At 44.7% G+C, this 25948-nt stretch overlaps 2 long non-coding RNA genes across 3 annotated transcripts; both read right to left on the bottom strand.

The window, feature by feature from the left end:
- Positions 1-1313: 1313 nt before the first annotated feature.
- On the bottom strand, positions 1314-14787 carry LOC131907128 (uncharacterized). Of its 2 annotated transcripts, XR_009378293.1 has the most exons (5): positions 14722-14787; positions 9883-9997; positions 7386-7493; positions 5975-7151; positions 1314-2763 (listed from the first exon to the last, which is right to left on the bottom strand). It is a non-coding gene; the product is annotated as an uncharacterized LOC131907128 (long non-coding RNA). The 2 variants fall into 2 exon arrangements; XR_009378292.1 differs by lacking the exon at positions 9883-9997.
- A 1900-nt stretch (positions 14788-16687) lies between these two features.
- LOC131907129 (uncharacterized) lies at positions 16688-22133 on the bottom strand. Its single transcript, XR_009378294.1, has 3 exons — positions 21666-22133; positions 16949-17108; positions 16688-16827 (listed from the first exon to the last, which is right to left on the bottom strand). It is a non-coding gene; the product is annotated as an uncharacterized LOC131907129 (long non-coding RNA).
- Between the last annotated feature and the right edge of the window lie 3815 nt (positions 22134-25948).

The following is a 25948-nucleotide window of genomic DNA, read 5'->3' as shown; positions in this document are numbered from 1 at the left end:
AGATCACAACATCTATGCCAGCCTGGTCTTCAAGTTCTGGGCCAATGTGGACTACAGAAAAATATGTTTTAAAGAATCCGAAATTAGGGCTTAGAGGTAGCTCAGTTTGAATATCCAGCATCTGTGTAATTAGCTAGGCATGGCTGCATGTTCCTGTAACCCCAGTTTAGAGGTTGAGTGGGAAGATGGGTGTGGGAGCCCATTTTCAGGTTTCCTAGTGGCTTTATCCAGCAGGTCTTCATAGAGAAGATGATTGGACTACGGGCCTGAGTGCAGGTGTCTGAGATGGTCTGCACTGGGCTGTGCTGGGAGGAGGTCTTTTGCTCCACCCCTTGGCATTCTTTTAAATACCCTGGGGAGAGATAGTCAGCCCAGTGGAATAGGTTCCAGGCTCTCCTGAGGCTATCCTATATTTTCTATCTGTTTATCTCCACACTCTAAATCCTTCTATTTAATATTTTCTGCTGCTCTTACTCAAGAGCACTCTGGGGAAATGTGGGGGTGGTGGGTAGCCCCCCCCCCACAAATGGGCAGATTCTGAGAGCTTGCTGGCTAGCCAGCCTAGCCAAAATGATGAGCTTCCCTTTCTGTGGGAGACCCTAGTAAGGCGATAGGAAGAGAGCAGAAGGAGACACTCCTACCCTGCCCTCCCTCTGCACACATGTGGACACTGTGTGTACCTATACATGTGCAGGGAACATATACTCAGACTCCCCCAAGCTACACAAGACACTCACACATATCTGAAAGTGAGTTTTCTTTCTTCCCAGCACTGGAAGAGAGGTTGTTATGGGCCTTCCAGAAGAATCTCTGCCCTTTCCTGCATGTCATGGGGGCTGGAAGAACACATAATGTGGCAAAGGACTTTTAAGATATGCTTATTCTCTCCTACTTCATGCTGACAGAAACTTGAAGTGAAGCTTGCCCTGAAGAATGCTTTTCTCCTTTGGATTGTTTTAACAAAAACAAAACTGAAGAGCTTTGACTGATAATTGATCTGACATGTATGAGGTGCTGCTATGAAGCTTTGTGTCACATGGAAACTTTTCCCCAAAGTCTGACTATGTTTAAATGTGTAAGAAATAAATTGCTTGATGTCAGACTCCAGAAATTTTGACCTAGTTCTGGCTAACTAAAGTCAAGCTGAACCCAAATTTTATTTTACCTTACCTGGATTGTTTCCCTGTTGGCCATAATGCTTTCAGGGACACCCACAATGCATGGCATGTGCAAACACTTGAAAATATGCATATAGGAGCACTTTGGGTGTGCAAAAGGCAAGTGCTGCTTCATGAAAATGAAATGCAACCATCAGAGAATGAACTCCTTGAGTCATTTAAAATAGTTTCACTTATACAGTACATGGTCTCTATATTGCATTCACATACATCCTAGGCAAGCTACTTGTCACCATGCAGACTCACAAGGAATTGGAACTTTGAAGAGTCACTTTTAGTAACATAAAATTAGAAAAGCAAATGCTCCTTTGACTCAACACTGAACACTAGTGACTGTATATGCTCAGAGACAGGTGATCTGGAGCGAATCTGCTCGAGAGCAACTTGGCCAGTGTCCTTCTAGGAGATAGGAGCTGCCATTAGGGAGGAGGTCAAGCTCTTCCTTGTTCTGTTTGTGACAACGCTCAGGCCCTCTGTTCTGCTCTGGGACAATCACATGTGTTATGATTTACTCCTCTCTCTCTCACCTGCTAAGAGAAAACAACTTGTCACAATCTCTTGGTGCTCTCAGTCCCACTCATAGCACATGTGAAGCCCCCCCCCCTTGGCTGTTCTGCTTTGCTGGGGTGCAGTGTTAAGCCACAGATGCCAAGGTGAACCTGAGATGTCCCCCTAGCACATGCTAGGCCTAGCTGTCCTGCTCAGCATTCTTGAAGTGTTCTGGAAAGAGCCCCACCCCTCTGCTGCCTGAAGCAGCTTCCCTGCTCCAGCTTCCTCATTAACATCAAGGTGAGGTTTGCTTTGCATCACTCATTGACTTGTTTGGAAGTGAGGAATGGGTTCAAGTGTGCTCCCCTCAGTGGCCCTGCCTTCCTCATAGTTCCTACATCTCCTAGTGAACACACTGCTCAGCACTCTCTCTATCCCAGGGTCCCTTCTATCTCTGCAAAGGACTGAACACTTTATGGACACATACAAAGACCTTAGATAATTTATGTCCCCAGGCCACCACTCAGGAGGAGCTCAGAACAGGACACAAAGGGAACTGAGTCCTCTGTTTAGAATTAGTCAACAAGCCAGCCTTCCTGCCTCATGCCAGCCTGTCTGCCTGCTTGCCTGCCTTCTTTTCCTGTGAGACAATGTCTCACACTCCATCAGAGGCTGGCCTTGACCTCGTAGGAAGCCTCTAGCCTCAGTTTGCAAAGGGCTGGGAATACTGGCATTAGCTATCAGAAGAATGAGTATTTCTAACTGTCACATTGAAACAAATTGATAATTCAAGGGTCTCTGAAAAGCAGCCAAGTATGAAGTAATCAAATTCAAACTGCCCAGGCCTTTCTACCCCCTGATCATTCTGTGGAGGGATATATACAGACTCCGACACTGGATAGTTTCCGGAGAGTCACTGGCAGCTGAGGGGGAAGAAAGTCTCAGATCAGGAAGTTTTCATATCTTTATCAGTCTACCACACAGGATACCACGTGTGTCTGTTCCTCTCTCTCGGTGTCCTTTGGTGCAAGATGGAGGTTCTGGTTGTACAAATCTCATGGAATGACCACAGGGCACAGGTCCTTGAGACTCTGAACTGCAATGGACAAGAGAGAAAAGTCTGAGGCGACAGGGGCCTGGTGTCTGAGCAGAACTCGGCCTGGCAGCCTGGGAGAAAAATGCAAAGCCCTGGGGATTCTCTCCATGAGTCCCCTCCCCATGATAGAGCCACAAAGCTCTGGCCACAGCTGACAGGGAGCTGTGATGATGGACTTTACTGTTAGCTTGAGTGAATGGAGCAATACTTCTGGACGTGATTGTGAGTTAATTGTAAAAACTTTCTGTGTGGGTTTGTGGACTCAGTGGGCAAAGTTGAGAGGGATCAACTGAGGTGGGCAACATGAAGACATCTGGGAACTGAACAGACAAGAGAAAAGAAAATTTTTGCTGTATCTCTCCTGAAACAGACATGTTTTCTTTGTCCTTAGATCTCCAGGTCTGCTGGCCTCTGCATTCTGAGGTGCAGGCTTATGTTTCCCTGGGTTGCCTTAGCTCTTGCCTTAGACCTAGACTCACACAAGTGGCTTCCATGCTCTGTGCCTTTCAAACGTGGACAGAGCCAAACAACCAGTATTCCAGAGCTTCCATCTCTAGAAAGCCTATTTTGGAGATGCTCGGCTATATAGACCATTTTCCTCAAGAGCTGTGAGGCCACGAGAGGTTTCTCATGAGAAACCATGAAATTTTAAGAGGTTGCATACAGCCTGGAAACACACAGAGAAGCTTGTCTCAAGGTTAGACTACCACAGATTATCCCCAGTAGGGCAATGTTGTAGGGATGGGGAGACCCTCGAGACCCAGAACTGCAGGGTGATCCATGTGCTCATATAGCCTGGAAAAGCTGCAGCCCAAGCAATTGTGGGTGAAGATGGTTCACTAAGCCCAGCAAAGCCACAGGGCCAGGGATATCAACTTAGCTGGAACCAGTTACCCCTTTTCTGATTATTTCTCCCAGACCAATAGGAACTGAACAGCTTACTCCTGCTCCTTCATTGCATTGTGCAAGTGTGTGGATTCCTGACTGCACAGGCTCAAGTCGGGGAAGGCATCTGACTCTCTCACCTGTGTCTAAGACAGAGCATTGTAATTTGATTTGAAGCTCCTCTTCATTCAAGAAGAGGTTTAGACTCATGCAAGACAAGAATCAACCAATACTTCAGAAACTTCTGAAAAGCCAACCCTAGTGATGCACACAGGGAATTTCAGCATCTGCATGCTGAGGCACCATGACCTCAAGTCAGGATTATTCTGGCTACAAAACCAGGAGTTGCAAATGACAAACAATTTGGCTAAGATATTTAGGAACTTTGTATTTCTTAGATATTTATAGATTTCCCTTTTTAATCATTTATGTGTGATCAGTAAATATGTGTTAATGATCTGTATTTTGAAAATGTGCATTCATGTGTGAGCAAGAACATACAGGTGCTTCAGCACACCTGCAGAGGTCAGCAGACGGCCTCGAGTGCTGTCCTTCCCTGACGTTTTGGTCAAACAGAGTCTCTTCTGTGCTGCTGTGTCTGCCCAGCTGGCTGTGCTGTCAGAAGCCGGGGCTTCTCCTGTCTCCACGGCCCCTCACCTTGAGAGAACTTTGAATACAGAGGTGGCCAACCCTCCCCAGTGTCATGCGCTTTCTGGAGGTTCTGTCCCAGGTTCTAACACAGTCACCGCTAGCGCTTCATCCACGGAGTCACCATCTCCCTGGCTATACTTGAGGATTTCCTCTGAGGGTCTACCAAATGCTGAGAACGATCTCATGCAATGGAAATTCTTTTACCTTCACATCTCTCCCAGTGACACAAGATTATCCCAGAGTCCGACTTTCAGAGAATAACAGTGCACAACACATTCCTTGTGACAGATGACTCCGTACTTTCTTAATGTGATTCTTCAAATCTCTACAGAGCTCTTAAAAGATGAGTGTCTGCATAAGTGGATAGTAGATGTAAAGCAAAGGATAACCAGGCTACATACAACCCACAGCCCTAGAGAAACTAGGTAACAAGGAGGATCCTAAGAGGGATACATGGATCACCCCCCTGGGAAGGGGAAATAGATGAGATCTCCTGGGTAAAATGAGGGTGGAGCGGGAAGGTAGAGGGGAGGAGATGAGAGATGGGAACATGAAGGATCAGGATGGTCAAGTTGGAGGAGGGACGGAGAGGGAAAGCAATGAAAGACATATCTTGATAGAGGGGGGCCATTATGGGGTTAAGGAGAAACCTGGTGCCAGGGAAAATCCCAGGAATCCACAAGGATGACCCCAGCTTGGACTACTAGCAATAGTAGTGGAGAAGGTGCCTGAACTGGCAATCTACTATAATCTATAATTGTCATCATAGAACCTTCATCCAGTAACTGATGGAAGCAGATGCAGAGATCCACAGTCAAGCACTAGGCTGAGCTCCAGGGGTCCATTTGAAGAGAGGTAGAAGGGATTATACCAGCAAGGAGGGTCAAGATCATGACGGGGAAACCAACATAGACAGCTGACCTGAGCTCATGGGAGCTCACAGACTCTAGACCGACAGCAAAGGAGCATGCATGGGACCAACCTAGGACCTCTGCATGTGTGTGACAGTTGTGTAGCTCGGTCTGATTGTGGGGCTCCTAGCAGTGGGACCAGAATCCATCCCTGGCACATGAGAGGACTTTTTTTGGAACCTGTTCCCTACAGTAGAATGCCTCCTTCAGCCTTGATGCAGGGGGGAGAAACTTGGTCCTGCCTCAACTTGATATGCCACGCATTGTTGACTCCCATGGGAGGCCTTGCCCTTTCTGATGAGTGGATGGTGGGGGTGTGGAAAGGAGAGAAGGGAAGGGAATGGGAGGAGAGGAGGGAGGGGAAAGTGTGGTTGGTATGTAAAATAAATTAAAAAAATAATAATAATTAAAAAAGATGAGTGTCTGACTTCCAACAAGTTTTGAAGGAACTGAATTGGCCTAGCCTAAGTTAAAGGCCATTTTTCCAAGACAGAGTAGCAAGACACACAAATACAGTACTCATCACACGAGGTTCTGTCCCCACAGCAGAGTCAGCGGATCCATGGCACAAAAGCCTGAGGACATGGACAAGGGGATACAGCATTCTCTGTGGTGTTCAGTGCTCCAGACTCCAGACACCTGTCCACCAGCACTGCCTCAGCTGACCAGTGAGCTCCAGTCTCACTCCTGTGTGGCTGACCCAGACACAATGGGGACCACTTCTACACAAGTCTTTTCCAAGTCAGGAACCTGTGGTGACTAACCTGGCCTTGTCAGCTTCACACTTTCCCCGGGCTGAGTGGCTGATGCCAATGTGCTGGGAGCTAACTCATCAGAGGCTTCCTCTAGGCCACACCAGCAGTGTTTTGCCCGGTGTGGTTCCTACAGAAGAGACTTCGGCCTTGTAGATGACCATGCTGTACCACGGTCCACCTCTTCACTCTTATTTTTTTCACTACCATCCAAAGACCCGGCTGGATGAGAGATCCCCTTAGCAAATACTTCTGAAGTTTTCTGTAGAATGGTCTTTATGTCTTCCCAGAAAGCAGCGTTCTGTACCACTTTCTTTTTCTTTTCTTTTTTTTTTCTTCTACAGAAAAGGAAAAGGATTCAGGATAATTGTGGTGATTTGAAAGAAAATGTCCCCCCATAGGGAGTGGTAGCATTAGGAGGTATGGCTTTGTTGGAATAAGTATGATCTTATTGGAGGAAGTATGTCTCTGCAGGTATGGGCTTTGAGGTCTCCTATGCTCAAGCTATGCCCAGTGACACAGTTCATTTCCTGTTGCCTGCAGATCAAGGTGTAGAACTTTCAGCTTCTTCTCCAGCACCATGTCTGCCTGCACACTGCCATGTCCCACCATGATGACAATGGACTAAACCTCTGAAACTATAAGCCACTCAATTAAATGTTTTCCTTTATAAGAGTTGCCATGGTCATGGTGTCTCTTCACAGCAGTAGAAACCATAACTAAGATACCAATATTTCAAATCTTAGAAGAAAAAGCCTTGTCAGCACAGAGATGACCAAAGTGTAGTTCTTTTCAAGCCTGACATCTCAGCATAGAGTCCATGTGCCCCTCCATAACCCTGGTGCCAGGAAACACCGCCACCACTCCTTACTCAGTTGCGATATGGCTGTCTTCAATAACAGTTAAGTCCCGATATTCTCAGTATCCCACTGCACTTTGTAGAGGGCAGTTGGGGGCTTCCATAGCTGCCTGTGCATGTGTGTGCAAGTGAGCCAGTCCATTGAATTAGACTCTGCTGGTGCAGCACAGCACAGTCCCAGACACAGGCTGAGTAGCCAATACATAATCCTCCTGTCTCTGTGATCTCCAAACTGACTTTATCTGCTAGGTGTTGTTCATATTCCCTGGTGTACCTCTGTAGGAACTGGCACTTTAGGTTCTCAGCCCTTTCTAAAATAAGATTTACAATCTGCAATACAAAACCAAAATGGAGAGTTAAAACAGTTCTGGTGTCAGAAGGAGAAAAAGACAAGTTGAGAGAGGCAGCCATGTCTCATTCCCTGCCATCCTGAGCCTCTGCACTGCTCAGCAGTGGCAGCGTCAGTCCCTCTCCCACCCAGGGTCAGGATCTGTGGCTTTTCTCTCAGTAGTTCTGTGCTGCTCTGGAGATTTTAGGTCAGCCACATAGACAATGAAGACCCACCTTGAGGATGCTGGTTCAGTGAAGATCCACCTGAGGATGTGGTTTCTTCTCCCAGTGGTAGCAGTGTTACCATATTTACTGTCTTTTTTCAGTTTCTCAACTAAGCATCTAAGGGAATAGAGCAGAGTGACTAAGACATAAAGAAAATGTCCAAATATCTAAATGAGGCCCTGAGGAAATGTGTTTCTGCACAAAGAGTTTCAGAGATGCCTGGAGGCACACCCTGAAATCCTGAATCCCTTCCATCCCAGTGCCTGAAGAGAGAGAGGCTTGCACTCTTAGTCAACCAGCACACTCAGCAAACAGCAGCTATCAAGAAGTATGGCTAAGCTGACCTGGTGCTTGCTTGTCATCCCAGTGCTCAGGAGACTGAGGATTGAATTAGTGATCCCTAGAACCTCAAAGAAACAGGCCATACTGCTCAACTTCCAAACAGAAAATAAAGACAGCAGGCTCTTTCTTTCACTCCCAATAACAGTATGGTGCTGTGGGATAATGCTTTTGTACACTGATTTAATAAAACACTAATTGGCCAGTAGCCAGGCAGGGAGTATAGGCAGGATAAGCAGACAAGGAAATTCTGGGAAGAGTTAGGCTGAGTCAGGAGATGCCAGCCTGCCATCCAGGGAGCAGCATGTAATGGTACACAGGTAAAGCCACAGAACACATGGTGACATATAAATGAACAGAAATGGGCTGAGTTTAAATTAAGTGTAAGAGCTAGTCAGTGGTAGGCCTGAGCTAATGGCCAAGCAGTTTTAATTAATATAAGCCTGTCTGTTTACTTGGGTGTGAGCAGCTGCAGACCATGGGGCCATGGGAGCTGGACAGGACCAGGAAAACATTCAGCTACAAATGGTGCCAAAACATGGGGCAAGTGTTTCCACCTAAAACCTGAGAAAGCTAAAAAACAAACAAACAAACAAAAAAGATTCTAAAACAGAGGTAAAAACAGCTTCCTAGTTGTGTCTCTCAGGCCAGCCATGAGCTACTATGGCAGGTTCTCAGTGGTGTGTGGGTTTGAGTGCAGCATGGCAGATTTCTGCCACAGTACTTTATTTCTCCAAGTGGCACAGTGCACTGCATTGTGACAAATTTAGCTTTTGCTAGTACAAGGGGAAAAAAGAGGTTTCTGGGCTACACACTGCTGGATGGAAGCATAGACCCACTGCTTCCCATAGTCAACAGACAGCATGGCTCCCAGAGCTGTTCAGTGAATTATCCCCACCATGTTGAAAAGCTGAGATGGGTGGAGTCAGCAGGTAAGGCTGCTGCTTCAGTACTAACCACTGCACTTTAAAGCAATAGATTCACAACAAGGCAGATTCAGATGGAATAGGATCTTAAACGGTTTACAGTGTGTGTAAAAATGTGCACAGTCTTGGAAGAAAGAAGAAAATGAATATAGGCAATTATATAAAGAAATAGTTTTAAAAAATAAAATCTTTTAAAGGAACAGTAAAAGTAATATAAAAATAAGCCACATAAAGATGGAAATCGTACAGAGAGTCTGGATTATATTGTCTTTGGGATTTTTAACTGCAGAAAGACATTTGATTATAAAGGCTGCTCAGTTAGACCAATATGTATATTTTAAAGGTATCTTGACTTCAAAATTTGGATATAAGGATATGTTGCTTTGGAAAGGAGGCTTTGCTTATGTTTCCACAGAAAACAAGAAGCTATGGATTTGTTCCAGGTTAAGATACATCAGATTTGATCAGCCAAGACTCCCTGAAAGGTCACCAATGACACCATGGCCTAGATCATCCAACATCCAAAATCAGCTTCAAAGCAACTAGCTGAGATGATCCATCCTCACAGACTATAACCAAGATTTAACTATAATTCTTAATTTTCTCAGGATCCCTGTAAGAATACAGCGCCCTCAATCAGCAGGAAGTAGCCTAGAAAACTACACCCACATTCCCAAAAAATAGATTATGGATATTTGTCATTGTTTAGGTTGTTAGTTTACAAATTGTTATTGGTCATAGTCAATCTCTTTCTAAAGTAAAAATAGGGGGTGTTATAGATATGATAGGGTGAAAGGGTAGATTATTGAATCTACTTTTAAAGAGCAACAACTTGTTTGAAGTGTTTTACATTGCTATGGATTTTAGTTTATTAATACAAATTTAAAGTCAATTTTGTTATACTGTATATATATATTTCTACTCTTGTTTAAAGTATTATGTTTGCACAGCTCATTTAAATTGTAATGGATAATTAAGAAATACAGATTAATAATTAGTCTTCTATGATAGTCAAACTTACAATCATGTTAAGTTTTCTAGTTATACATAGATTTAATTCAATTAGGTAGATAATCTTCAAACACTTCAAAGACCTACAGAATATGGCATTTAAAATGTGACACATTTGCTCCTGGCAGCATCAATTACTTGAAAGAGAAAGATGGGCATTGAAGACACTCCATATGGAATTTATCTCCTTCTTGACAAAAATATCCATTTGAGCAAGAAACTGTTCTTACTTGGACTGCTTGACAAAATGTTGACATGCAGGACCCATAGGAAGATTACCACTGAACTTTGCAAGATGAGATGGTCCTTCAAGTTCCCGCTTCACAGAGGAAACTGCCAGACATTCTACAGGACACAGAAAGAAGTTACTGAGAGACTCAAGGCCTGTAGGCTGAAGAATGGATGCCCCAATATTGCAGAAGAACTTTGGGTAACTGTCCATGCAGCCAGCTGTCTCTGTCATTCTAGATTTTTGCAATTTGCTTATAATGCATTTCCTGTTTACTTAGGTAATATTATATCCTTCTGAGGTCTTTGATGTAGTTGAAGCCTAGATAGTTATAATTTTCCTTGGTTATGATAAAAGATAAATCAGATATGAAACTTTAGGCTCACAAATATAGGATAAATAGAATATTTTCTTTGAATTTTCCAAATATAAATAGATATTGTAACTGTAATTCTTGCTTGATAACTGTTTTGTTACATATAATTTTACTATGTTAAAGTTAAAACCGTCCTTTTTAAATAAACAGAAAAGGGGAAATGCTGTGGGATAATGCTTTTGTACACTGGTTTAATAAAACACTGATTGGCCAGTAGCCAGGCAGGAAGTATAGGCAGGATAAGCAGACAAGGAGAATTCTGGGAAGAGGAAGGCTGAATGAGGAGACGCCAGCCCACCGTCCAGGGAACAGCATGTAATGGCATACAGGTAAAGCCACGGAACACATGGTGACATATAGATGAACAGAAATGGGCTGAGTTTAAATTAAGTGTAAGAGCTAGGGATCTTTGCTCATCCAGCGCCTTAGTGTATTGTTTCTCAACAAGATACAACCTCGCCTTAGAGATCAATGACAAGAGGTAATGACAGGAGACAGAGAGGGTGCCCAGAGCTAGGAGGAGCTGTGCTGTGGGGGAGCTGTGCTGTGGAGGAGCTGTGCTGTGGAGACCTAACAGGATGCTGGACCCAGGGATGCTGCTAATCTGCTTCAACACTCATATCAGTCAAAGAACCAGGAAAGATTCACGACTGTGTCACAAGCTGCTTGAGAGGAGGCTGTGCTCAGAAACTCAGTGTGACAAACTGATGTCTGGGAGGACACGAGTCCCTGGTAAGAGTGACTTGTCTTTGGAGTGGGAGGAAATGAGAGGGAGTTTTACTATGATCTTAAGAGACTGCCTTCCTCTTACAGAATACCAAAAATGGAAAACAAAAAGAACCTATGTTCTAGAATGAACCCTGATCTAGGAATTGCACAACCTGGGAAATGCAAATGGTGGAACCTGAACTCATCCTAAACCTGAGTTTACTCCTCCTCTGTGGAACAGGAAGGTGATGTGCCTACTCAGCACACACAGAGTTGTGAAAATCAGTGAAGTCATGCCCAGGAAACCCCTCCTCAGTGCCTGAGCTCCTGAGAGCCACACACATCTCCTTAGGTGGGCCACAGTCCTCTGGTGACTGTGTAGCTACAGGGAAGGCAAACATCTTTCCTATACCACTCAATGAATTACAGGATGAAAATAAGAGGAATCTGGGCTCTGCCACATACAGGGATAAGCCCGTAACTAGTAGCCAATTTGGACACACCCTACTTATACCTTACCTGCCAACTCTTTTGTCTAATAGGTAGGCCATGTGGGCACAGACAGAACCAAGTCTCCTACTCATGAAATTCCTTATTTGTGATACCACCACCGTTGGTCCCCATGTCTTTGAGTAGCAAGGAAAAGCATGTGTGTAAGCAGCCAGAAACCTGATTAAAAGATGACAATGTCAAGTTCGTACTGTCTACAAAGGTGAGAAGCATGAAGAGGAGGGCAGGATGAGTGAGGGATTCATCATGGGAAAGGAGGTAGAAGCTGCACGTTCTCATGTTAAAAACTTGTGGTGCAGCATGAAGGCATCTTCTAGATGTCCATGTTTATGGTGGACTGCCTGCCATCCCTAGGATGTTTTTCCCCAAGACAATGTAAGAGGCCCAGGATAATTTGTTGTTTATTTCAACACTCTGGCCAACAGCATGTAAAATTTGGAATCACTCTTGGGGCAGGAGATTAACATCTTCATGTCTGAAAATGGAACTGTTCTAAGAGAGAAAAGAGAACACAGGGAGCATCAAAACCCATCTCCTGCCATCCTGCCATTTAGCGGTCTAGCATACTCGAGTGTTTGTGTGTCTGTGTGTGTGTGTGACAGGCCTCTCCCTAAAGAAATTAGATCAAACAAAACACCACATGGAGTGATTCAGCTCAACAAATTTAGTGAACAAACTCAGCCTGGGATACTCTCACTACAGTAGTAAAGTGGTAGTGTAGGGACGGGCAGTGCCTGTGCCCCTTGAAACAATGCAAAGGAGCTCTTGGGAACCTTTACCTTAAGGAGCAGACCTTACACCCAGCCCGTTTATTGAGAATAGCACTAGAAGACTTTAAGCAGCTATTAGTGGTTGTGCACATGTCAGAGGATTGTGCATAAGCATGAACCCAGCAGTCACCACACAGGCTTCCCCTGGTATCACTAGTAAGGAGGGAGCACCTAAGCTTGGGGGGAGCACAACTCATGTCTTCCACCGTGCGATCCCTGCTAGAAGCAGGCAGCGTTGTGATAGGTGTGCTCATTAACTTAGTATCTCTCATGCTCAAGTCTGCAGGCACACTTGAGGGACAATGAGGAAGGAAAACTCTGTCCCTGTTGTTTAAGGATATCTGGGTCTGGCTGAGCGGCAGGAGAAGGAAACACTCCTTTGAGAGTCATGAATGCGCTCCATGTACCAGAGCACTGCACAAGCCTGTCGTGAACATTGCTCAGGAGTGAGGGTGTTTAATTGCAAAAATGTGATGCACTCTAAAGACAAACTGGTCACAGTATTGACCTGTTCTCTGTGGTCCCACTGGCAAAGTAAGAAAAAGTGAGGCATGGCCCCTTGGACCAAACGATATAAATTTAACTTTTAAACACAGAAAAAAGGCCCTGGGATTTTAAATTTGCCACATGTGTTTGCAAGCAAATTACCTCTCTTTTTAACTCTAGTGAGAATTGGCTCACTTGAAGCTCCAGCTGTCAAACATTCTGTAGTACTTGAGGGTTCTGGTGGTCTGAGCTCCAGGCTTTAATAAGGCTATTGCCTGTCACCAGATAAGCAAGTAGTTAGGAAAGTAGATTCCTTTGTTCATCTGGGAACTTACATTCATTTCTTTTAGTGTGTACATTGCTAAAGTAATGACCACTATGGCCATGGAGATATAGGCTTGTAATTCTTAACTGAGGCAGGAGGGTAGTCAACCTGCATTGCAGAGTGACACACTTAAAAACAATTTTGATTTTTTAAAAATGGAATTGAATCAATGCTTTTTTTACATGAATTTACAATGAATTTTAACATGAAGAAAAGATTCCTTTAAAACATAATAGAATTTTACTTCATAGAGCATGCTTGCTAGGAACTCAGTATGAAACAGAAGCTAGCCACGAAGTAGTGGTGACCCAGCTGCCTCAGACCACATGTGTTGAGGTGACATTACTTTTAGAGAGTTTGTTTAGAGGCTCACAGCAGGGAACACAGATGCTCCTGTGCCCTAGACAGAAACACAGTCTCATTCTCTCTCCTGAAGGTCTGGTCCTAACTGTAAACCCCAGGTCCAGGAGAGTCGCACACTGAGCCCTGAGCAGGACACAGCTGCCTCTCCATGTCAGCCAAGGCGACCCTGCTCATGGAGGGGCAGCAGATGTGGCAGCCAATTCCCCTCACATCCCAATGCGACTGCTGAACAGCACTAACATGGAAATGCTGATGTGGAAAACTGAGTGGAGGGCTGCTGCTGCAGTGAAGCATCTTGGCTCTGAGTGTGCCTGTCTGCACACCAGCTCTTTCTCTGCTTCTGTTGAAACACTGGGGAACTCCCTGGTTTCCTTCTCTATTCTGTGCTCCTAAACGCTCGATACCCCAGTGAGCACAGAGAAGTCGGTCGGTTATTCCATGGTGGAAGGTGAAGATCCACTTAGTGAGAGAGGAAATGCTCTGTCCAAAATCACAGCTCCAGGTGTATCAGGGCCAAGACGAATGCTATGGTACTGGAGTTCAGTTCAGTATTTTCCCCCATGCTTCCACGCTGTCTGCACTCTTGGGGGGATATTCGATCACACAGTGAACCTGAGTTTCCATTTGTGTTTGTTAAATAAAATTAACCGTGAGTCAGGAGGCTGTGTTAGCAACTAGTTGACAGAAAGCAATCATTAAGCCTCAGAGGGTATCTGGGAGAGATAGAGAGGAAGTAGTAGGGTGGGGGTTGGAGTGGTGCAGGTTTTTTTGGATTGGTGAAGCAGAAGCTTGAGTCTTCTATGGACGCCAGCAAGGAGAGAGAGTAGCTAGTTGCTACTCAACCTCTCTGAGCTCACAGGTTTTCACTCCAGCTTTTGAATCTCAAGTCTTATTCATAATTAGAATGACAGGGATTTAGTTAAAGCATTCCACTGGGGAAGGTCAGTGACTACACAAAGCTTTAGTAATAAGCACATGATCCAAACTTCCACTCCTGAGAATTGAAACACTCTATGCTCTGGTGGCAATGTTCACTATGGTCAAGTTTCTTCCTTGCTCTTGATATAACAGAAAGGGCACAGCCATTGTCCTCAAGTCATCCTCTTGGACACATAGGCTCAAACTGTTGGAATTCTCCAAATCACCATTTGGTGAGCAACTTTTTTGAGTAACTGGTCTTTGTGCCCCCAAAATGAACTTTCCCTTAAATAAAAACCTCCACTGATGTGGCATAGCACAACCCAAGGCACATTCTGGGAAGCCAACACACTGCTTTCCTGTCTCCGTGCTGCTCACACTGACCTTGTCTGCCGCATGCCATTCATACTCATGGGGCTCTGTAGGTCCTGGGGCTTCAGCTGCTCAGCTACGGGAAAGACAATTTTATTTAGAGTCTGTGATACAAAGCAGAAATAGAGAATCAGGATAGTTCTAATGTCAGCTAAGAGAGAAAGAAGACAGGTCAGGAGAGGTGCAGTGTCTCCCACAGGATGTGAACCTCTGCCCTGACATCCCGTCCTCTGTTCTGCTCTGCAGAGACAGCATGAGCTCCTCTCTCCCACCCAATGCTCAGGGTCTGTGGCTTTGGTCTCAGGTGCTCTGTCCTGCTCTGCAGATTCCAGGTAGAACACAGTGACAATGAAGACCCACCCTGAGGATGTCCTTTCTCATTGCAGTGGTGGCAGATGATCAAAATCTGTGGCATTTAAGCAATTTCTCTATAGTCTAAGGAAATAGACCAGAATGACTAAGCTGCACAAAAGAATGTGCAAAGACATGACCCCTGAATGCAGGGTTCCAGAGGTCCCTGAAGTGAGAAGAGGCACACCTTGAAAGTCCTTGTCTCCCTCTTCCCCATGCCCAGAGAGAGAGGCCTCTGATCTTCTCCAAGAGCAGGCACTTGAAAGTAAACTCCAGCTATCTGAGTGATGCATGCCTGTCATTACAGCACTCAGGAGGCTGTGGATGGCATTAGTGGACCACTAGAACCTAGAGGAAACAGTCCACACTCATTACTTCAAAACAGAAATGAATGTATTTGTCCCTTTCCTCCACTCTCAAGTTACAATGCGGATCTTTGCTCGTACAGTAATTGGCACATTAACTCTCAGTCAGGGCACCACTCCACCTCAGATAGCTTTAGGTAAAGTCAGGAGAGACTGGGATTGTTAGTGATGCTGTCACTGAGTGGGATGCTTCCCCCAGGGATGTTGCTAACCTTCAACACTCAGCTCAGTCACAGGACTGTGAAGTAGTCCCTACTGTGTCAGAATGGTGCTTGAAAAGACTGATAGACTCAGTGTGTCATGACTGATGGACTGATAAGAGACTCAGTGTAGGCTGGGTAGTGGTGGTGCACACCTTTAATCTCAGCACTCAGAAGGCAGAGGCAGGTGGAGAGTTTGAGGCCAGCTTGGTCTACAAAGTGAGTTCCAGGACAGCCAGAGCTATTACACAGAGAAACCCTGTCTCGGGGGAAGAGGGAGGGAGGAAGAAACTCAGTATGTCATGACTGATGGACTGGTAAGAAACTCAGTGTGAGGACTGATGTACGTTTGTCTGTCTGGGAAGACACATGCGGAACTGGTTAGAGTCGGTGTCTTAGGGAGGGAGGAATGGAGAGGGAGGTTTACTATGATCTCCAGGGACTGCTGTCTGTAAGTCTAGACGGAAAACAAAAAGAACCCACGCTCTGGAACGAAGCCTGAAATAGGAGTTACAAAGCCTGGGAAATGTCACTACGAACTGAAACTCAGGCTCATTCCTAACCTGAGTTTGCTCTTCTACAGACTAGAACTGGCTAGCAAGGCTCGGGCTTGGTGCACACTGTGAAGATCAAGGAAATTTTGCCAGGGAAATCTCCTGAGCCCCAGAGCTCCTCAGAGCTCCTCAGAGTCATGGGAAACTCTTCAGGCCTGGAATCCTAAAGTGTAGACTAGCCATGAAGCAGTCTTCACTGAGGCTTTAGGAGTCCTTCCCTGCGACAGCTCTGAAATTTTGTATTTATATGCCTACCCAAAGACAATGAACAGCTCAGGAAAGGTCTTATGTGATGATCCACACAGACAGCAATTAGTCCATAGTCATCTGGTGACTGTATGGCTGTAGTGAAGGCTAAGAAGGAAATCCCTTTCCTATAGACTACAGGAAGAGGAGATGAGGAATCTGGTCTCTGCCACACACCAGTGATAAACCTGGGACTGGCTGCCCAAGTAGAGAAAAGGCAGTCAAAACACTCACGGATTCGGATACACCCTGCTTGCCTGCTAACTCGTAGGTCTAACAGCTGGGCCACGTGGGCACAGACAGAACCAAGTCTTCTATTCATGAAATTCCTGAGTCATGACAACACCACCTTTGGTCCTCATGTCTTTGAAAGGACAAGCATATGTGTGAGCGGCCAGAAACCTGATTAAAAGATGACAATGTCAAGTTCCATACTGTCTACAAAGGTGAGAAGCATGAAGAGGAGGGCAGGATAAGTGAGGGATCTGTCACGGGAAAGGAAGTGGAAGCTGCAGGTTCTCACGTTAAAATTTGTTGGATAAGGGGAAGTCCTCTTCTGTGTCGCCCTTTATAATGGCTGACACCATGCAGATGGTGCATCTCCACCGCCAATGCAGCAAGCACAAGAAAAGTCTTGGTTGAATTCGATTTGTGGCCAAGTTCGGTTAAATTCTTCATTCACTCTGTGGTGGGAGACAAAGATTGGGTCATTCTGAGAAAAGGAGAGAGAGAGAGAGAGAGAGAGAGAGAGAGAGAGAGAGAGAGAGAGAGAGAGAGAGAGAGAGAGAGAGAAGAGATAACATCTAAGCCCTGTAACAGCCATCCTAGTGGTCTAGCACAGAACATATGTATATCACAGACCTCTTCTTAAAATATTAGAGAAGATAAAACACAAGATGCAGTGCTGACTCAAACAAATTCAGTGAACAAATCCATCTGGGGACATTAATACTAAGGGAGCCCAAGCCGTTCCCGCCTGTACCCCTTGAGAACATAATGCAAAGTAGCTCTTGAGTAGAATTTAACTTAAGGGGGTAAGAATACAAACAGCCTAGATATTTAGATTATCACTAGAAGACTTTAAGTAGCTATAAGTGAGACATTTATCAGAGGGTTATGCATAAACATAAACCCGCGGTCACCACACACAGACTTCTCCTGGTGTCACCAAGGCTATTTATTAGAGAGGAACTCAGTGGGGCAGGATCCCACCTCACGCCTTCTGCATGCAGCCAGAGCCAGAAGCAAAAGGCATCAAGGCTGGGTGCCCTCATTCCTTTAGTAAGTATCTATCATGTTCAAGTCTGTATCCACTCCGGGGACAGTGAAGAAGGAAAATTCAATTCTTGTTTAAGGATGCCAGGGACTAGGGCTGAGAGGCAGCAGAGGGAAATAAACCTTTGAGAGCTGTGAGCTCAGAGGTGTACCACAGCACTGCACAAGCCTGTCTTGAACTCTGCTGGGGAGTGAGGCTGTTTGTGAGAAGTGTGATGCATTTTAAAGACAAACAGTATTGACCCCTTGGCTGTGAGCCCACTGCAATGCAAAAGACAAGAAGGTGAGATGTGAACCCTTGGGGAGAAGATGTGCTACTAACAGGTAAACGTGGTATAGTAATAATATTGAGGGAAGGGTGGTATGGTAGGGAGATTTCTGTCTTGTGAAACAGGAGGGAGAGCTAGCTATGAAGAGAAAAGGCTTATCTTGGTTCACAGTGCTGGAGGCTTCAGTCCACAGTCATTTGGTCCTGTGGATTTTTGTCCTGTAGTAAAGGAGGGTGTCATAGCAAAGAATACTCAGTAGAGCAAGTTTCTCCCCCATAGACTGGGCAAACAAGACAAAGAGGGGCACTGAGGATGACCTCCGTGGCTTGCCCAGCTTGCACAAAGCCCATTGTTCTACCTCCAGCATCCTATGATACTTAGCATGCGGGTCCTTGCCCATAATCCCAGTGTTTGTGGAGGCAGGAGGATCAGAAGTCCAAGGACAGCCTTACCTGCATAATAAGTTCAAGGCTGATGGAGGTGCAAGAGACCTTGTGTTTAACAAGATGGGGAGAGAGAGAGGAGAGAGGGGATAGGCTGGGGCACCTTATCCCTGCAAGAGCATGCTCTCAATGGACAGATGCCTAGACCACCCCCAAAGGATCCATCATTTTCTAATAGAACTCAGCTGGGGACTAACCCTGAAATATATGGAGATGTAGAAGCATTCCTGATCCACATACAGCATCCACAGGAGTCGGTTTCATGGAAATTTGATGTTTACACATGTAAGTATCATGTGTATGCTCAGTTCCATGTAGGCAAACGCTGTGCATCCTTCCCTGGTCCTCAGCTTTTACAATCAGCATCTATAGCGATTTTCTGTCCATAGTTCCAGCACTTAATTTTAGCTTACACTCTCTGTGTCTAGTCTCTTTATGGTAATTTTGGATTCTCCTGTTTTCCTGAGAGTGTTGATCACACCTAGAGTTGTCTGATGGAGTCTTTTGATGTCACATGCAGCATCATACCCCCTGCAAATAAGGACACTTGGATCTCTTCCTTTCTCACTTGGACCCCTTCATTTCTTTCACTCGTCTTATTTCTCTAGCTTAGACTTCAGGTCAAATACTGAATGAGAGTGACAAAAGCAGACATCCTTATTTCACCCATATTTAGTGACAATGGCTTGATTTTTTTCCTATTTGGTGTAGTATTAGCTCTGGTTTGTCATATACCAGTTACTATATTGAGATATGTTCCTTCTATTCCAAGTGTCTCCCAGACTCTTATCATGAAAGGACACTTAATTTTGTCAAAAGCTATTAGTACATGAACTGAAATGACCATGTGATTTCTGCCCTTGAGCGCATTTACTTGACATATTACATTCATTGCCCTTCATATTTAGAACCATCCCTGCATTTCTGGGATGAAGCCAACTTCCTCGTGGTGAATTACTGTTTTGATGCTTTCTAGGATTCCACTGCAAATATTTTATGAGCAGTTTTTTACATCTCTGTTCATCAATAAGTCTGATTTTCTTGGGTCAATTTAAGGTGAGTTTTTCTCACCCTAAATTGGTGAGTTCTGGAATATTTAAAGTAAAATGCTGCTGTATAGCAGTTTGCTCCGAAATGAAAATAATTCCATCCTGCCAGAAAGATCCTTTAGACAGAAAAATAGTTTCAGGAAGTCTCTAAAACTGACCAGATTCACTAGGTCCCTCCCTCCCAATAGTAAACAATAAAGACTGCTATGACTCTCAGCTAAGGTAAGCCGCAAAGAAGGCTGAGACCAGACCAACTGCCTGGGAAGCAGAAACCAGAGGAGCTGCCGGAAGAGGATTAGACCCTCTCAGCCACCTGGAAAGAACACGTCCCTGTATATTGAGCTCCTGCAGGCTGTGCAGTGTGCTCCAGATTTTCAGCTTTTGTGAACTGTCCCCCATGCTGACGTGGGCTTTAGTAATGTGGCTGTCTTAAGAGTCATTCTTGCTCCTGTAAGTAACCCCTCACCCATATTCCTGTAAGTAACCCCAATAAAATTCATTCATTCACCAAGTTGGAGTTTGGCAGTATCCATACTTGGATCTGTCGTGGACTCTCCATCTGGGATGAATAGATTGTGTGTGTGTGTGTGTGTGTGTGTGTGTGTGTGTGTGTGTTGAATCTCCCCAAGAAAATTTTGTCCATAAAAAAGACTAATTTGGCTTTTGTAGTTCCTGATAAATTTAGATGATATTTGCATATTATTATCATGCCTATAGGCATTTCTACTATTTGTTCTTTGGGTCACAAACAATTTTACATAGTTTCCAAAGCACTGAGGTTTTTTTTAAAACTATTCTGAACATATATGAACCAGACTGGGTCTTACAATCTTTCTGCCTCCTCTGCCAAATTGCTATCTGAGCCCAAGGGTTTGATGAAAACATCCCATTTAGGACTGAGTTTTCTAAAGTCTCATACTTTCTGCACATTGCCAACAAGTTATTTTATCAGTTAATGTCAATTTGGAATGTGCCTAATTTATGTTTACAATCTCTTCAATAGTAAACAAACTTTGTTCTGTTAACCTACAGCTTTTACCTTTCCAATTAACAATATACTGATATTGACCTGTTTTTCATTATGGGATTATTTTCAGAATGGTAAACACACGTGGATTTAAATTGACTAAAATGTGAAAAAGATTTGACTAGTGATTGTTTGCTCATTCACTCATCCAATAACTCAGACTTTTCTGTCAGCTTACGCAGATGTAAGTTGCTGTGAATATTACCATGAGTGAATGGAAGGTACCTCCGGAATTATAAACTAAGGTAAACGTTTTTTATTAGTGGCCAGTCTACTCAGGGACTTAGTCCACTGCTCTGACGTCAATGTCCCGTCCTTTGGTTCCTCTTATAGGTGAATCAGAGATTCCGTAGCAGGCACAGGAGCCTCTGTCTGAGTGCTGTGGGAATCTTGCACTTGAGCTCCTCTTGTCTCTGTTCTCTCTGGTGTTTCCTGAGCGGAAAACCACGCTGTGCAAAGCTGTCATGGCACCTGCCGTGTGATGCCACGAAAACTGGCCGTCAGTGGATGGGTGTATTGATACCATTTTTTGGCAGTTAAATAGAATTGTTTAAAATGTTAGCATGTGCTTCCTTCATTCCATCCATGTCTCTGAATTTAGAAAAGTTCTACAGTCATAAGGATGTTCATACAGTCTCAGCATTTTCTGTCACAGGAGATCAAAACCACAGCCAAAACAAACAAGCAAGCAAATAACCTCCTGACAGGCAGAGGAATGTCACTACTGGATAGGTTAAATGAACTGTGGTACTTTTAGTTACATTAACTATAACCAGTGAAATCCCTTGAGGCTTTTGAAACTAGAACAAAAATTTAAATATATGTATATATGCACATACATATTGCATAGATATTCAGGAGATAAAGGGCTTACTGAAGACTCTAGAAAACAGAGCAGACAGTCACAAGCAGTACAGAAGTCACCAGTACCTGTGAGCACAGTCACAAAACCAACCATTGGCAAGAACAGAGGGGAAAATGTTGTAAATGTATAGTGTTTGCTTTTGAACAAGAGACTATACATACGTGAAAGTAAATACCTGAACAATATACAAAATGTACACGATGTACCACTTCATAAAGAAGGCACAGTTTCTGGGGTGGGGTAGGAGAACTGAATTTTTGTTCCTATCCTGAGCAAATGGAGTTCTGCAGGTGAGAACTCCATCTTCCATACCTGCCCTACCGGACTCGAGCTACAGAGGGCGCTGTGGTCCCCAAAGGCTGTTGATAAATCCAGCTCTTTTGCATCCATGTCCGAGGTCAGTAGAGCCGGTTGGCTGGCCGGCTGGCATACTAGGGAGACACAGGACCCGGAGTGCCTTCCAGTAACGTTGCTGTAGAACCTGCAGAATGCTCCTGAGGCCGTTGGTGGTGACCTCCAGGTCGTTGCTCTAACGGTTGGTGGCCGCCCCGCGTGAAGTGGGCGGTGTCACGTCTCCCAAGTGAGCCAGGATGACGTCACGGCCATGGTGGCCATGGTGGGGTCCTGGACGTAGCTGGCTGTGCCCCACCGAAGAAGAAGGGCAGGAACCACATCCCAGAATGGGAAGGCGCTCTGTTCCAGCCTTGGCAACCTTGGATCTCAATAATCTCCGAGACCTTGGTCCCTTTGGCCTCCCAGAGTTCTTCGCACCACCCTGAATTCTGGGATCTTAGGTCTGTCTGTCGAGTTTGGGCCAGCGTGGAAGGGCGCCATGGGGCGCAGCTGCCAGTATTGAGTTCCCCTTTCATCACAGAAACCCGCAGTCCTCAGGTTGCTATTTAGTTGCACACAGTGTGAGGGATCCGGTCTGAGCTGAAGACACCCTGCCCTCGGTACCAGCTGGAGAGGCTCTGTCACTTCCAGGACTCTGGAGGCGGAGGTGTCATTTGAGGGAGTTTCCCTTGTCATTGCCACTGGATGGTTTTATGACTTACCCCACAGGTGCTGGTGTCCCCTTTACTTCCTGCAACTCTCTGTTCCCCTTCCCTGAGTTCGCTGAACCGGTTGTTTTAGCTCCCGAATGTCTAGAGGCTGGCATCTTCCCTCTTTTAGCATATCCCAGTACAGATCTTACTGACCTATTGCAGAAGAGCCCTACATGTGTCCCGTTACCTAGTCTCATTTCCCTCCACGCATTTTTACACAAGAAACCCTAAATATGGTGAATTACTTAAAACTGAAATCAAGTCGGGAGAAAGCTCCAAGACCTTAAACTTTTTGCAAATTAAAAATCAACTTCTTGTCATGAGTTACGACACTAAGTTCTTCCAATCCCATGTCCTCTTATCTCCAGCCCGGTCTCTTGCCACTCAGTCCTGACTTTCGGATCTTCATGTGTACTGAATGAACCCTGCTTAGCTGCAATTCATGGACATAAACGACCTCAGCTCTCACTCTCCACGCTGACCCCTAGCGTGACTGAAGTTCAGGTTGTCTACTCCTATAAGAACTTGGAGCTTTCTACTGATGGAATTGATGTCAGTTATGTGAAGACTGAAAACACTTTTCAGTGAAAGGATAGAATTTGAGCTCTTTCATCCAGTGTGTACGTATTCTTCATTACTCCTTAGTATTTTCATTGAAAATTTAGTTAGCGTGCAAAAGACATGGTTTCATTCTGTTTTCATGCACATAATCCTTGCACTTTGCTCACGTTAACTCCCTGCTACTCTTCTCTGTGTCCTTTGCACCTCCCACTGATTTTTCTTCCCCAAACTGTCAACCTTATATGTTCATTCTTACATGTGTGTATGCATACATGTGTAGTGTGTATATATTTAAATTTAGATTCCACGTGTGAGAAGCTGTCACTTGTCTTTCCTTTGTCCCCAGTCCCATCTCTTGTTGCCCCCCCACTCTCCTTTTAGACCCTTCTTTCCTCTGACAACATCCCCCTTCTGCTTTCACGCTGTTCATGTCACCTTAGCATTTGATGCCAGCCTGAGCTTTATCAGGGATGCAGAAGTCCTGTCCGGCCCTGGTTTGGGGTACTGCTTATTGGTGGAGACCCCTGCACTGTTGTGTTGCCTTATGTCTGTTTTCAAGACAAGGAATCGAGAAGAAGGAAAGTAGAGGTGGTTATTAGATGTGGTGTGTGCACTGAGTGGCAAAAGGCAGAGCGGAGAGAAGGGGTGTGCCATGTGGGCGTGGTCCCCCATCTTCAAGGCACCTTCATTCAGTGAAAAGGATGAGGGCAACATGGCTAACCACAGACCTATGTCACAGGTGGAAAGACTATGTCCAGTCTACAGTGGATGCCTGGGACTCGTTTTGCTGATTTCAAGGTTACCTTGTGAAAGTTAATTCAGGATTTTTTCATAAATCTAAATTCCTCATGTAGAATGCCTATTCCCGATGAAGCAGCCCTCCATTTTCTTTTCTTACAGCAAACATTTTGTAATGTCCCTTTACTAACTTGAAATTCCAGATCAGTATAATCTACATTCGCATAATATACCTGTGATATAAAGAATAAACCAACTTTATGAAAATGTGTTTCAGTGTGTGAATGTGTCGGTTTGACTACCCTAGAAACATAAATAGTACAGTATTCCCTATGTCAATAAGACAGTTACTTCTGGAAACCCAATGAAAATTAAAGTTGTGGGGAGGAAAACATTATGAACATTTTGTGGAATGGAGTTATATGCTCAAGAATAGGTAAATAGGAACTCATTCAAGAGTGGGACACAAGTGAGCACAGAAATACATAGATGAATATATGTTTCCATGTGTGTATGGGTATCATGGCAGGCATTGTGGTACACATGTGTAATCCCAGTGCTTGGAGGGCAGGTCAGAGGAGATCACAACATCGAAGCCAGCCTGATTTTCAAAGCAAGTTCCTGACCAACATGGACTACAGAAAATTATGTTTCACAGAATCCAAAATAAGGGCTTGGAGATAGCTTAGATGTAAGAATTCTCGCTATGCAAGTGTGAGGACCTTAGTTTGAATATCCAGCACCTGGCTAAACAGCCAGGCGTGGGTGCATGTTACTGCAACCCCAGTATAGAGGTGAAGTGGAAGATGGGCAGATTCTGAGAGCTGGATGGCCAGCCTGCCTGGCCAAAATGATGAGCTTCCCTTTCTGTGGAGATCCTATCTCAAGGCCGTAGATGGAAAGCAGTGGAGGAAGACACCTGACATCCTGCTCTGCCCTCTACACACATGGACAGCTGTGTGCACCACACTTGTGCAGGTAACACACACACAACCTCCCCCTAACTACACAAGACACTCACACACATCTAAATGTGAGTTTTCTTTCTTCCCAGCATGGAAGAAAGATTATAGTGGAGTTTCCAGAAGAGTGGAACTTGCCCTTTTTATGGGTTTCATTGTGTGTCCATATCATGTGGTGAAGGATTTTAAGAACATGTTTATTCTCTCGCTTCATTCTCTAACAGGAATTTGAAGTGGAGCTTGCTCCTGAAAAATGCTTTTCTCCCTTTGATCTTTTTAACAAAACCTGAGAATTTTAACAAAATCTAAGAATTGATTTGATGTGTACCAAATACTGTCATAAGGCAGAGTTAAGTGGAACACTATTATTTTCTAAGAATTTTGGTGGGACTTTTGGTGTCCATGTCTGTGTCTGAGTGTAGTATATGTGTGTGTGCAGGTGTGCACGTGCACATATGTGGACTAGTGGAGGTCATTGCATGTCCTGCTCTATCACTCTTTCCCTGTTCCTTTGAGAAACTTCCTTTAAGGCTGGATCTCTCCTGGATCTTGGAGCTCATGTGTCTTTCTGCTAGGCTGGAAGTCAACAAGCCTCACAGCTCTTCTGTCTCCATCTCGGTCAGGGTTCGGCTTACAGGTGCACATAGGACACAGTGATTGTTAAGGAAGTGCTGATAACTGAACTCTGGTTCACATGCTTGCATAGCACATGCTCTAAAGCACCAAGACTTCTCTTCATCCCCAGAACTCTGTATTTAACATTTTTATTTTCTTTGGGAATTCATTGGCTTCTACCTTATGCTGATGTAAAGTCTGCCCTTCCTTCACAGGTGATTTTGACAGGGAAGCTAATGGTGTCCTAATTACATGTTTTTTACTTGCTGTTGCAAATGGAGGTTGGGATTTTGAGACTGAGGCAAGACGATCATGAGTTCAAAGCCAGCCTAGGTTATATAATGAAACCCTTTGTGGAGACAAAGACACAGGACTGGGGAGATAGCTAAGTCAATAAAGTTCTTACCAGTTCAGGGAGGTCCAGGTCAATCAGAGACATGTCTCAGAAAGCAAGTCAGGTGGCTCTTGAGGAAGGACACTCAAGGTTGACCATTGGCTTTTACATACATGTACACACCAGCACATTTACCTGCATGTACCCACCTACTCATGCAGACACAAACAAAAGACTTTGGAGACAGGAATGGAACTGTAATGCTTACTCATTGTGCCTAAATATAGTTCCTCCTCCTCAAGTACATCCTGTAATCATGAAACACTGTTCTCCCCAGCC

The sequence above is a fragment of the Peromyscus eremicus genome, chromosome 3, assembly GCF_949786415.1.
Source record: "Peromyscus eremicus chromosome 3, PerEre_H2_v1, whole genome shotgun sequence".
In the NCBI taxonomy this organism is placed as follows: Eukaryota; Metazoa; Chordata; class Mammalia; order Rodentia; family Cricetidae; genus Peromyscus; species Peromyscus eremicus.
The sequence above is the reverse complement of the archived record's forward strand: the minus strand, read 5'-3'. Positions and strand labels throughout refer to the sequence as shown.